The sequence below is a fragment of the Globicephala melas genome, chromosome 4, assembly GCF_963455315.2.
Source record: "Globicephala melas chromosome 4, mGloMel1.2, whole genome shotgun sequence".
NCBI classification, from domain to species: Eukaryota; Metazoa; Chordata; class Mammalia; order Artiodactyla; family Delphinidae; genus Globicephala; species Globicephala melas.
The window spans coordinates 41,425,390-41,439,087 of record NC_083317.1 but is presented as its reverse complement, the minus strand read 5'-3'; the positions used below and the strand labels follow the sequence as shown (position 1 = coordinate 41,439,087).

Genomic DNA, 13,698 nt, shown 5'->3' with positions numbered 1-13,698 from the left:
GGTGGTTTCCAGAGGGGAGGAGGGTAGGGGGTTGGACAAACTAGGTAAACAGGGTTAAGAGGTACACACTTCCAGTTATAAAACAGAAAAGTCACAGGGATGTAACGTACAGCATGGTGAATATAGTCAATAATATTGTAATAACTTTGTATGGTGACAAATGGTAACTAGATTTATCATGGTGATCATTTCATAATGTATAAAAATATCAAATCACTATGTTATATATCTGAAATATAATATTGTATATCAATTATACTTCAACAAAAAAACTGGTTTAGCTCAAAGAGCTTACCCACCTGAAAACTGACTGAGTCCACCTAAGAGAATGGTTTTATTAAGAATGTTTGTAATGGATATTATTTTTAAAAACTTTCTATATGTTCACCTGAAGAATCTCTATATAAAAGAAAAAATATTGTATATGTGTATTTGTCTCTATGTGTGTCTGTATCTCTCTGTATGTGTGGATACACACATACACAACTAAAATAAATTTCTAATACATTTGATTTAGAAAAAACAAAGCAAATTTATTAGGAGCAAAATTTTGATAATAGTGATTTTAGGCAAAATAATATCTGTTTTCCAATCCTCTCCCTCTCCCTTTCTCAAATAGATCACCAGGAAAAACATGTTCTTTATACTTTATAGAAATCATATTTTTCTTCCTGTAAAGAAAAAGAAATTTGTCTATTTTTATAAAGGTAGATTTAATTTTATTTTAATCTGCTGAATGCTCTATGAAATCCTGTGCCATTATCAAATGCATGCTATTGATAATATAAGAATGATATGATAATTATTCCCTAATTTGTTTTAAATTATACGACTAAAGTCGGTCAACCAACTGTTATATTTCAATTAGTAGATTGGCCTATTCTCACTTTTTTTTTTCTCAACTCTCATTAAACTCTCATAGCCTAAAAATTAGTTTAGGGAATTAAGAACTATAAACAATTGCAATTCACCATGACTACAGATTCAAAGTGTTTGGAAAATGAGAAGCAAACCTAATATTTGGGACTCTATTTAACCAAAAATAAATCATTGAATGGTATTGTAAAAGTAATGAAAATGTAGAAGAAATATACCTTGTCATCTTACAAGTGATACTATGCGAAGAAAGGAATGTCTTGATATGTTCAGATATTCCCTAAGTATATTTCACTGAAAGCTTTGTTATAACTTGAGACCAAGAATTATGTAAAACGAAAACAAAAACAAAACAGATCTGAAAAAGAAGCAGTCCTCATTAAGTAGAAAATGGAAGGAACACATAGACAAAACTTCTTTGGTAAACTCAGAATTCAAAACAACATGTGTAAAACTAGAAGTATAAATTGAAAGTCAAAGCAAATACAAAGCAGCATCATACACAGAGGAAACTTAAGTGCTCATTGCTAAGTGAATGAAGCTCTTCTGAAAAGGCTACATACAGTATGATTCCACCTATAGGACATTTTAGAAAAGGAAAACTATAAAGAGAGTAAAAAGATCAGTGTTGTCACAGGAGGGGGAAAGGGGTGATATAGGCACAGCACAGGGGATTTGTAGTGTAGTGAAAATGTTCTGTGTGATACTGAAACAATGCATACACACATTATGCATGTGGCAAAACCTAGAAAATTGTACAACATGAAGAGTGCACTCTAATGTAAACTATGAACTTTAACTAAACTATGAACTTCAGTTAAAATCATCAGTATTGGTTCATCAAATTTAACATACATACTACAGCATTGCTAGATGTTAATTATAGGGGAAACTGGAGAGAGTATATGTGAACTCTGTACAGAGTGCAGTGTACTCTGTACTCTCTGTTCAACTTTTCTGTAAAACTTCTGTAAGAAATAAACTCTATTATTAAAAAAAAACTGATGAGAGTCAAACTTATACATGGTAAAATATATTAATGAATAGAAACTGATGGGAAAAAAATTCTTTCACACTAAATGCAATGCGGTACCTTGGATTGGATAGTGGAACGAGAAGGATGTTAGTGGAAAAACTGGTGAAATCTGAATAAAATCCGTAGTTTAGTTAATAGTAATATAGCAATGTGAATTTCTTGGTTTTTAGAAATATTACTATGCTTATATAAAATCTTAACATTAGGGGAAACTTGTGCATATGGTAGTGTTATGGGGTCTACTGTCTTAGCTTTGCCACTTTTTTATAAATCTAAAGTTATTCTAAAATAAGCAAAATTTAAAAACCAGCATCATACATGGTTATGAAATAATCAACAGCTAGAATTAAATGTCCAAACACCTCAGACCATATTCCTTCTTGTCTCTGAAAGCTGGATGTATGAGAACGAGACAAAACATACTGGTATGCTAGAAACTCCTTGTGGGCAGAGATTGTTTCTCACTCTCTTTCTACTCTAAAATGTCTAGAGTATAGACATTTACTTGTTTATACTTGTTCAATTGTTCTCAGTTACCTAGAATCAAATGAACAAATATCTTATGAAGCCACTTATTAGTACAGCTTGTGTTGTATTAATCAAAATGACAGCTTTTTCTTGAGGCTTGCTCAAAGAGAAGCCACATTATATATTCCAAAAGAATATACATAAGAGCACCATATATTTCTGTAAAAAGTATCCAACAAAAATTTACTATTTTAGCAGTTCAGAAGACAAAAATGTTGCTAATAATTTTGAGACATTTTAAATCTTGAGGACTTATTGGCTAGAAGATAACACATCTAACCCTTCTGTTTGAAGACTAGTCACATTAAAAATGATGTACTAATTTTTTAAAAGATCTCAAAACATTTATTGGATCTTATGAAAATTGAGAGTAGTTGAGATTTGTTTTGGTTATGAGCTAACATTTAAAAATACTGTTTCAGGGCTTCCCTGGTGGCACAGTGGTTGAGAGTCCGCCTGCCGATGCAGGGGACACGTGTTCGTGCCCTGGTCTGGGAAGATCCCACATGCCGCGGAGTGGCTGGGCCCGTGAGCCATGGCCGCTGAGCCTGTGCGTCCGGAGCCTGTGCTCCGCAACGGGAGAGGCCACAACAGTGAGAGGCCCGCGTACCGCAAAAATAAATAAACAAAAATACTCTTTCAATGCAAGTACATTTAGATTTATATTTGAATCTCAGCTAAAATCAATTTCTAGTTGTCAGAGAATAAGTTAAGAATCTTTAGGCAGAAAGTGACAGCTCAGTCCCTGGATCATAAACCAAGATGTGATGAGGGGATACGGATACACGAGAGAATGGAGAGCTAATAATAATCCTATACAACTCAATTTTCTTCTTGGCCTTATGAAAGATCAGCATTTTCAACTGCTGAGAAAGGTAGCTCAACATTGACTGACATATTCCAAAATTTGTTTATTATTTAGGGTGCTGCATGGCAAGACACTCAGACAAAATAGTCCTGAAATTCTATGAAGTATAGTCTCTTCAACATTAAATCACATAATCTTGAATCCTTCTCTGGTACTGTCCGCAGACCAAGACAGAAAAGATTAATGAAAAGACCACTGAACACAGACCCAGAGAGCAATGATATGACCTTGCGCAAGTCACTAAGACTCCCTGGGCTTCAGCTGCTTGTCTGTGTACTTAAGGAATTGCATTAGAGGACTTCTAAAGTCCCTGCTGGCTCTAAAATTGATTACTCATTCAAATATATTCTACTGCTCCAAATAAGATAAAAATTTGCCCCCTTTATTAAAAAAAGTGAAGCAGCTCTATCAATAAACATTTTCACAAATTTCTAGTTATTTTTTGTTTATGACTACGTTGTTGTTTACTTGCTTTTTCAACACTCAAGAGAATGGGTAAATTTAAATAAAAATGATCACTAATTCTACTTCAAAAAATGATTACTCATCCAACATTCAGGATACAGATGACAAATATTTCTAGGGCACAGTTTACAAAATTGATTCATATCATCCACAAGCTTTAAACTCAATTGAAGACTTTTGAGAAAATCCATAAAGTTTATGGCTACCAGCTGTCTTGATTTCCATGGCATAGAATAAGTATCCAAGTTCAGATGGAGTGTTAAAGTTCTTTGAAAGCATCACACTGAATCTCTCCTCTCTTCCTGCACTGGCCAAATCTCCTGGTTGCTGGGTTCATGGTCTTGTCTCTTCATGTTGAGAAGGGAGATCTCTCCTCACATTTGTTTCAAGTTTAGCTTATTCTTTTTTTTTTTTTTTTAAGTTTAGCTTATTCTTAACCATACACCCAAAAGAACGTTAACGTGTATTGTCATATGGAAGGGAAATTTGATTTTTACTGTTAGAGCATCTTATGCCCTCTTTTTTTTTTTCTTTTGCTTTGTCTTCCTTAGTTTACTAATTTTCATTTCTACTGAGTCCCCCAAAGGTCTTACAACTTATTCAATTTGCCAAATTTGGCTTCTCTTTATTTTATGGCTTTATTATGAAAATGACCTATTAATAAAAATTCTTTTTGATTTTTTTAGAATATTCCTTCTTGGAGGGTCAGCAAAATAATGAAAATTTAACCTATGCCAAATCACTAAGATGTATAACCAAAGGAATAGAGGGCTGATCCTAGGTTCCTGTAATCTATCGTGGGAACTTTCACAGTGATTTCCAGCTGCTTTTTCTGGTGCCTGTCTGTTCTTTGATTACAACATCCTCCATAATCTCTTTAAAATACTGCCTTTGAATTATCTCCAGTATCTTTCATGGGGCACATAAAATCGATCATAAGCTGATCTCAGTAACTTTCTAGGAATGTTTCATAGTCATTTCCCGGACAACCTTATATTCTAGTAACTCCTTGATGGGGGAACTTTCATATCCCTTATTCCAGTTTCACTATCACTTAATTCAGGGCTTTTCCAGTCTTTTGGTTTTAATGTTATCTCTTTTATCATGAGCAACGGACACGGATGTATAAGTATCTTCAGTATTTACAAATACTGAAGATACTACATGCAGCTCAAATTGAGCTCCAAGATTACATGAGAGAAACTTGAGGATTCTAAAATGAATCCCTCTTGCAAAAGTGCTAAGAATAGACTCCCCGAGTTGCTAGTAAAATACCTATTTTTTTGCTGTGTGTTTATTGTAAAATTCTAAATTTAAAAATATCCAGAGCTATATTAATCACAAATTATGCATAGTGCTGCACTAATTAAGAGTTTGGAACAAACTACAGCACTGTATCAAGCAGCTGCTGAATACCTTCATAAGTAATACCTGTCTTATTACAGCAGATAACGATTTTCTAGCAGTGATTCCCAAACTTGAACAGCATCAGAATCACATGGAGGGCCTGTGAAAAAACAGGTTGCTGAGCCCTGGTCCCAGGATTTGTAATGTAGTAGTAGGTCTTGGTTGGAAGCTCAGAAATTTGCATTTCTAATAACTACTGTTTACAAATTTAAAAGAATTTCAATATATTAGTTTTTAAAAATATATTTAACTATATATGACTCTGTAGTTTAATATATATAGTTTTATATATAAACTGTAAATACATCAACACACATATATATGTGTGTGTGTATATATATGTTAAACTGCATCATTAACAGAATGAATAAAAATAACTTGTAACCCAGACTATTCAGAAAATTGAGTACACTATCCCCCTTGATGTTTTCCTTCTTATGTCCCATGTAAAGGGGATAAATGACTTTAGCAACTCCCAAGAAAGCTGAGATATTACATTTTGGTAGTTTTTCTTCATATAACACTTCTTGAATAAAGTGAGCATCACAAGCAGAAAAAACAAACAAACAAACAAACAAAACTGATGGTAATCAATGAGCTATGAAGTTTGTAGAAATACTTCAAGTGGTTTGTATTGTAAATATTATAACCTTTAAATGTTCTCAGGTCCAATGTCTGTCATTTGGGACATGGGACTTATTTAAAAAGTGTTTTATGCCATATTTTTTTACAGGCCAAATTTAATTTCTTTTTCAAAAGGCTTTCAAAAGAAATTAACCATCAGAGAATAATAAACCTAAAGGTCAAAACAACTAATTCATGAAACTTAAAAAAAATAATTAAGGAGTAAAGTAAATAAGCAAAACTTTTGGGAAATTATTATTTTTAAAAATTCTTGACATAGTGGAATGACAGAATGGAAACTCGTCTCTATTGGAGTACATATATTTATATCCTATATTCAAATGAAAACCTGGAAGCTTGAAAACATAGTGCTTATTCTAAGTATGCTCTTTAAAATATTAAGGGAACTGGACATTTCTTAGCAATATAGAAATAGATATTCAGTCTGTCATATACTATTTTGCACATGTAGCAATAAATTTAATGTAAAATAAGTATGAAAGTCATTATTTTTTTAAGTTTAATATCTATATTTTGGTTACTTTTATTTTAATAATCATTCATTTTTGATCAGAAACTACATTCACTTGAAGTTGCACAAAGTTAAAAGTTTTGGTGTCAAAAAGTTATTATTTTTTAAAAATGCTATTAATATGAGAAATCACTAGAAGCAAAACTTTGTTTTTGATTTGAATGTTTTAAAAAGCTACTTTAAAAAACAAATATGAAATGATCTTAATAAATTTATGAAATATTTAAACATTCAAATTAGAGATGAAAATTATTTAAATATGTCTTAGCTTTTTATATAACTTTATAGTCACTGTATGTTAAGTAAGAATCATGTAGTACAAATTTGTGAGCAAAGCTGAAATAAATAAACCTATCCAAATATGTTTCAGATCTCCTCTACTTTAAATTCCACAAAGCTATACATCAAAGTAAAAGAAGTAAAGTACATTGCATGTCATATTAAAAAAATTCTAATCTAAAACCCCCAAAATATAAACAAATAATATTTTGATGCAGAGAGGAAGATTCACATAGAAATATACAACATTAACAATGGAAAATATTTTCTATTCTTTAAGCACTAATAAAAGTTCTGTTAAAACAAATACAAGATAACATTTTAATTTTTATAAATTAAATGTTGCCAGAATAAATTCTATCTTTTCTGATTTCTACCACTTATCCACATGCCCCCTTCTTTTATAGTGTATTTTGTTTCAAGGAAAGGTTAAAAAAACCTATGAAACTTTGTCATGTTTTTCTAATTGATCAGACAACCTTCCTTGAAAGGTTAGCACAATAGGTAAAAGTGACACATTTAAAATATATAGCATTGTTCATTCTAGGCAAAAAAATGTCAATGACCAAGAATCACATATCACATATGTGAATAATTTGATTTTCCTGGATGGACTATTCAGCATATGAAGCAAAATTTGGACTGTGATTCATAAAGGCAAAGTCCCCAGTGGTTATTGTTGACACCCAGTTGTCAAAATATTCTTCCTGCATTTCAGACACCATTCACAAAGTGAAAGCTAGAAATCCAGCAGATAAGACTTTTAGAATCCAGACTTCACAAATAGCAATAATTCCAATATCGAAGGCACATTATAGTATACTGGAAACTTGTTTTAGAGAGTATTTTTATTATTTCTGTTACTCTCTATGATTCATTCAATTCTAAACATTTCTAGTTTTAGTTAAATGGAATTTACTTGCAGGATCCTAGCTTTTTACTCTTAGAGGACAACCTATATAATTTTCAACATAGAGCTATCTTTAGCTAGTTTTCTTTTTCAGTTAACTTCCAATTCATAGGCTTGTAGTATTTTCTAAATACATTTAACTAAATAGCTCTGCTAGTACAAAAAATAACATATGTAATATAGACATAGACATATATCTACACTATTATATATGTATGTTTGTATATTATATATCTGTAATATATACTCATATATATACAATATATATACTATAGTATGTATATATTATAATTTTACTTAAGTTTACACCACTGAAAAGAGAGTGAAGTCATTACCAGACACCATTTAAAATAACAGACTAGAAATCATCAAATTTTCTCAACAAATGCAAAATTAGTATTAGTTTAGTTATCCTTCCTTGTTTTGGAAAGCTTTTATTATGCATTTATTCAGGTAATGTTAATTTATGGACAACTAATCCACAAACTTTAAACAAGGAGAATAAAAGGGAGAATTTCATGAAATGGGAATTGGTCTCAAAGAGCTTTCAGTTTCCAGGCTTAAATAAATATCAATGAAATCACTGCAGTAATGTATAATTACAAGCTGTAGAGGTACAACAAAGAACAAGGCAGATGAGCTTAATAGGTGTTCTGTCCTAGTCTGGGGGGTGCCAGAAGGGTGGCATATGAGAAATAGAAGGTCTCCCTGAAGAAAAATATTAGTATTCTGAGGAAATTCTAAAAAATTCTAAAAATTATTAAAAATTTAAAATAAATTAGACACCCAATTTACCTTATTTTGATTCTTTCAATTCAAAATGTAGTTCAAGATTATATGCGAACTTTTATCTGTGCAGATTCAATGAAATAACAATCATGTGTTGTCAAAGGCAATATTTTGGGCTCTTAATTGAGAAGAGGTGTTTGCTGGCACCTCAGGCAATACTATCAATTTTCTTTCCCCAAAATTCAACTCCTAGACATCAAGTTTTGACTGAGATTTAAGCAGACATATGAATGAATTTACCAAAAGGTTTTGTATTAGAATGGGAAAAGCGTAAAATTTATCTAAGATTAAGAAATGATATTTGTATATCTCTTTTACATACATTAGTATATATATACTTATTCATAGATAGATATATAGCAACATCTCATTTGTTCAAGTGTCATTCACTATAAAGCGCTGTGACATAGAAATTACTGTTATCCCTTGTTTAAAAGTGAGGGTAAGTATTAATGAAGGTAATAGGCCTGTATTAGATCATACTGCAATAAATGACAGAGCCAGAATTCAAATGCAGATGTGCCAATTCTACACGATGTGCTTATTCTATTTTACTATTCTGCCTGTTTTCTTTGACTTCATACTAAAGCACAAAAAAGATAACTTGGGAAAATACAAATAACATTGTAGGACAGAATTATGCATTTCCATAGCCTCAATTTAGAAATTAAGGTATTTGATCAGGAGAGAAAACATTGGATTCTATCAGGAGGCCTTTAACTGGAAAGTATGAGAAATACAAAAAGAATGGATTTAACAAGGAACACGTATTTTTCCATGTAACTCAGTGGTTCTAAGATGTCAGGGTTCCAGGCTGATCTCTCTAATGCTCTCTGGGTTCCACCTTTCTGGCCATTAAGGGAGTGCAGGTGCTCCAGACTGGACATTGGACTATCACAGGGCAAACTCAGAGGCACAAAGCACCTGGCCTCTTCCCATCTCTTTTTATTGGAAGGAAACCTTTCCCATAAGTCATTGGAATTCTGTTCCAGTCTTATTGGCTTCACTTACTCTTGCCTAAACCAATCACTGGCAAAATGACTGTAATTATCATGATTTGCTCTCAGATAAATCAATATTCACCCTGCAAAGTGGCAAGAGGGGTCATTTTCCAGGAACACATGGGAGGGTGAAAACCTGAATAATTTCAGTGTTCTATCAGCAAGGAAAAGCCAGGGTACAGATACTCGATGAGCAACCAATGGGTCATCTATTTGCCAGGAGAGTGTTTTTTATTTAAGTACATTATCACTGTTAAGACACCAATAAATAGCTAAGGAAACCTTTAGGGAAAAAAATCTAAAAGAATTGAAAAGAGGGGGGTGGTATAAAATTTTTAAAAAATCTACAACTGTTGATTTTGAGACTTCTCATTTCAGACTATTCTTTCACTATACCCCCCCCTCCAACCCTTTCTTCATTCTCTTCTCCTTACTTGAGTTTCTTTGAGTCCAGGTTCTAGATGCCTTTGTACTGCTTGACCATCATCTCAATACTATCCTAAGTGAAAACTGTGTAGCCTCCCTCCCTTTAATCCCTCCTCTGGGGTGATACATAGACTAAGACACTGTCAGTCAATCAATCAATTTAAGTACTAGTCATGTGTAAACCAAGGACTCTTTCTACATTGTAATCCAGCAACATATATGGGCTTTGATATATGTTGATTGTCCCCTAAATCAAAGAATATTCAAACTATTGAACTATTTACTAAAATTTCTGAAGATAATTAAGCCCAGAATTCAAAAATTATAATTCATAATTTACAAGGCCAGAGAAGGTTAATTGCTTGTCTAATTTATTAAAGTGAACAAACTTACTACCAGAAAATATCCATGTCAAATAAAACTCTTCTACTGAAAAGTGAACTGCTGTTCATGACCCCCTTGATAATTTCAGTTTACAAGTTTGAGTATTATTTTCATGAAATTCATTTAGAGAAAACCAAAGTTTCATTAAACTTCTTCACAGATACTTATTTGGGGAATTTGTCCCATGCCTAATAGTATAGTACCATTCTTTTCTGCCAGGTTTCCTCTAAGATTTGAAGCACCATTTGAAAATAGAGATAGAAGTAATCCTCCCAAGAAAATCGCATAGGTTAATTGTAAGGTTTTATGAATGAATATATCTCTGGGGAAGAGGGTAAATAGAAATAGAAAAACATATACATGAAGGAATGGGTCACTCTTGACAATTTTCCACAAAATACATTAATTTTATATGGCTCATGTGATATAATCATTCCATGAAAGATTCATTTCAAATTTGGAATGAATTATTGGCTTATTTCTTAAAATTTATATTTCAAAAGATTTGGAATTTAGAGCTTCTAATGGGAGTATCGTTGGGACTTAGAGAAGTTGCTGGCAATCCCAGCTCCTCGTGGAGTGACCATAGCTCCTGCTGGAGAGCTTCATTATCCAAACCCTAAGCAAGGGTTTCTCAACCTGGATGCTGTCATTTTGGACCAGATCATTCTTTGCTGCCCTGTTTTTTGTACAAAGACTAGCAGGATGCCTGGTCTTCCACACCAGATGCCAGTAGTGCCCTGCCTTCCCAGTTGTGACAACCAGCATATCTCCATACAAATATCTCCATGGGGCAAAATCAGAATTGCCTCCTGCCTTATCTACCCCTCATCACATGGAGAACCACTGCCCTAAATCAAAAGTGCAGGATTTTCCATGTCGTTTGTGACAACATGGATGGAGCTTGAGTGCATTACACTAAGTGAAATAAGCCAGACAGAGAAAAACAAATATTGCATGGTATCACTCATATGTGGAATCTTAAAAAAAAAAAAAAATCCATAGAAACAGAGTAGAAAAGTGGTGAGGGTGGGGTATATAGGGAGAGGTTGGTAAAGGGGTACAAACTTTCAGCTATACAAATAAGGCCTGAGGATCTAATGTATAACATGGTGACTATAGCTGATAACACTATATCATAAAATTGAAATTTGCTAAGAAAGTAGGACTTAAATGTTCTCACCAAAAAAAAAAAAAAAAAAAAAAAAAGAAAGAAAGAAAAGAAGAAGAGAGTGGGATATTTCGATAATTCAGTATGGTCTGACATTGTTATAATTTTTTCCTCCAAGGTTTATATTTTAGTTAACCTGCAAACAGATGCACTTTTACTTATTGGGGTTAATTAATTAAAACAATGACTAGTTCAAAGTTGTTTCCAGCTATCATTTCATTTTTTTATGGAAAAGGTTGCATCATAGATATCACTACTGATTTAACTATCTATTCCCTTTAAAACCAAAACAAACACAAAATTCCTCTATCCTTGTCAAATTGAAAATGACAATGATCAGGCAATAAAAATGATTAATTGAATCTAAAGGCACAAACAATCATACAAGCAAAGATGTTAAATCCCAAACTTAAATTGACTCAAGAATTGAGCTTTCACTCAAGAATATCATCAGTTTCTCAAAACGAAATGAATATTAATGTCACATTTTCTAAATTAGTGCTACTTATTTCCTCATGGACATTATGGTTAACATAATACAGGGGGAAGATTTAAAGGAAAAATGTACTACAAATCACCCCAAGACAATAATTCACATACTTGGTTTTTCTTTTATTTTAATCATTTGGAGCTTAAGGTATTATAAACATCATGATCTGTTGAGGAGATTTTTTTTTTTTTCTCCCTGCTGGTTTTAATGATAAGCTTGGAGAACCTGACTAGCTGTTTCAGGCCATTTAATGCATCTGAAAGAGTGAAGTAACAGCTGCAAGAAGACCAACCAGGAAAGCAATGAAGAGGAGGCCGGAGCGCCTGAGGTCAGCTTTCTGAGGCTAACGGAGAGACTGAAAACTGTTCATGAGAAAACCATAAGCGATTCCTAGGAGAAAGGAGGTAGGAAACTGGGCAAGAGATGAGAAAAGTCAAGAGGCCAGTTACCCTGAGGAGTGTTTCTTAAATTTAATGTGCTTAGGAATCACCTGGGACCATGTTAAGATGCAGATTCTGATTCATCTGGAGTGGGGCCTGCCAGCCTGCATTTCTAAGAATCTCCCAGGTTTTGACTCTGCTGGTTGGTGCATGTGTACACTGTGTGTGGCAAGGTTCTAGAACATCCCTCCCCACCCAACATTTCTCTGGAAGTAAAAGTGAACTTTGTTCATGATAAAATCTATGAGATTAACAAGGTAAATGAATTCATTTCCCCAAATTCTCAACATGGAGAAATGTGTTTTCTTTATACCTTCTTTAAAGGAAAATAAGAGGTAGACTGCTGCTTTGATATACAAATTAACTTATTGTTTACTATATATATATATATATATATGTAAAGTATCAGTATGGTTTTTGCTTTTCATATCTCCTTAGGCAGCAAGTTTCTATGATATGTTATCTAATGGAGTAATGAAAGACTCAAATTTCTAAAATCAAAATCAAAGTTAGGTTTGAGTTTTGGATGATGAGTTTTAAATGAGTTTTCCAGCTCAATCCTGAGTTTCAACTCATTCGTTATGACTACCCAGGATGTGCTTTTACCCTAACCATTTGATTCCTTTTAAACCTATGGGGAAACCAAACCTTGGCTTACTTCATACTCTTCCCTTCTAAGCAACTAAACAAGGCCTGATAATGTGATAGGTTTTGTCATCATGTCAGTGTCAAGGTGCACCAGGAAGAGAAGCAGATACAAAGATGACAGATAGATGAAGTATCCCTGATGCAAAACATCCGTCGGGGAAGAAGAAGCTGGTAGTAAAAATTAGTATGTTTAGGCACAAAAATCTAAAGACTGAACACCAATACTAAGTCGATGTAATTATAACCTCTTTGAAAAGAGGCTGGCCTAGAAAAAAAAGAAATATACACATTTACTCCTATCACAAATATTCCTAAATAGCACTTTGCATTTTCCACAGGCTATCCTTGGAAACAAAACAGATATGTTTAGGCATTTTTTGTACAATTTTGTAGGAACAAAAAATTTCCAAATGTACGACCCTCTTTTTTCTGAAAAAAGAGAAGGAAAATTTTCTCACACAAAGGCTCATCATAAATATTCGGGTCCCAAAATGCTATACACCTCAGTAATCTGTGTCTGGCTTGACAAAAGATTAAAGGTATATACAGTGCTTAGAATTTAAAGGCAGTCATATTTTCCTAAATAAAATGTCCGGTTTTAAACTGATCTAGACAAGCTGAAGACACTTTAAGCAAAGAAATTAAGGCAACACAGGCTTATACTGTTCACAAATACCTACCCTATGTGGAACTGTCACCACAGTTGATTTTAAGGCTACAACTCTGGAGGCAACCATCTCCAAATACACACTTTCTACATTACTTAAAATTTAGAGTCTCACCTCAACTCACCTATTTTGACCACATCACAAAAAAAATGTTAG

General features: G+C 33.1%; 1 protein-coding gene across 2 annotated transcripts in view; it reads right to left on the bottom strand.

The window, feature by feature from the left end:
* The window catches only part of EPHA3 (EPH receptor A3), a 366,230-nt gene that overhangs the window by 333,623 nt on the left and 18,909 nt on the right, over positions 1–13,698 (bottom strand). The window lies entirely within an intron of this gene.